The 1074-nt window shown below is 43.8% G+C and overlaps 1 non-coding gene across 1 annotated transcript; it reads left to right on the top strand.

Moving 5' to 3' along the window:
* The first annotated feature begins 513 nt into the window (after window positions 1-513).
* Window positions 514-585, top strand: TRNAC-GCA. Its single transcript has one exon. It is a non-coding gene; the product is annotated as a tRNA-Cys (tRNA).
* The last annotated feature ends 489 nt before the right edge of the window (window positions 586-1074 follow it).

Genomic DNA, 1074 nt, shown 5'->3' on the forward strand with positions numbered 1-1074 from the left:
AGACAAAATGAGATCATTAAAAAAAAAAAAATGCAGTCCCAATGAAGTCAGGAAAACAACAACAAAATCTAGTATTTGGAACAAATAAAACCAAATGCAGCTGGGCATACTGGCTCAGCACTTTGGGAGTGTGGCTCAGCACTTTGGGAGTGTGGCTCAGCACTTTGGGAGGCTGAGGCCGCAGGAACACCTGAGGCCAGGAGTTCGAGGCTAGCAGGGGCTCTTTGCATTCCAGCACAATCAGGCCCAGGGCCCAAACCCAGGCCCTCAAGCTATGTCTACATCTGGATTTAACCCCACCACTCTCCTTTTCCCAAAAAGCTAACACTGCAGCTTAATTGGCTGGGTGCTGGCAGGTGTGGAGGGGGTTATACAGAAGAGCTGCTCTGTTGTGCATTACATAACTCCACACCTGTAGCTACTGGGGAGCTACAAGAGACACGGTGGCCAGAGTGTAGCTTGTGAATGACTGCGATTATTAATGTATCTTTATTTAAAAAAGATGAGTACCTTGGGGGTATAGCTCAGGGGTAGAGCATTTGACTGCAGATCAAGAGGTCCCTGGTTCAAATCCAGGTGCCCTCTTTGTCACTACCATTTTACACTGGGCAATTATAGTATAGCTCCTTGTTATCTGGTAGGCCAGCCTCAAGGAACTACCTTTCCCACCAATGGCAAACACTGAAGTGTTTCTCTTGTGACATTTTTCACATATTTCATTTTTACCTCCTCAGCCATAATTATTTCCTGGAGGGGTAGAGGAAGGCTGCCCTAGGTTTTTTCTGTTTCCCTTGTACCTAATTATTATCATTGAGGTTTTATTTGCTTACACCAAGCTTGCTTTAAAAAAAGGATCCAAGGCAACTTACAATGAAAGACATAATAAAACTCTAACTGGTAAAACAAGTATTAAAAGGCCAGCGCCAAATGTTTAGGAGAGGTGGTAAATCATTATTCCCAAGAGCCTAGGTTAGGAGAAGCTCTTACTGTGGAATTCAAAACATCTCATAGCTCCCGGTAATCATGCAGAGGGAAAACAGACCAATTCACCACTGGATAAAAATATTTCATTAG

This window comes from Trachypithecus francoisi, unplaced genomic scaffold (assembly GCF_009764315.1).
Source record: "Trachypithecus francoisi isolate TF-2019V2 unplaced genomic scaffold, Tfra_2.0 Lachesis_group4, whole genome shotgun sequence".
Taxonomy (NCBI): domain Eukaryota; kingdom Metazoa; phylum Chordata; class Mammalia; order Primates; family Cercopithecidae; genus Trachypithecus; species Trachypithecus francoisi.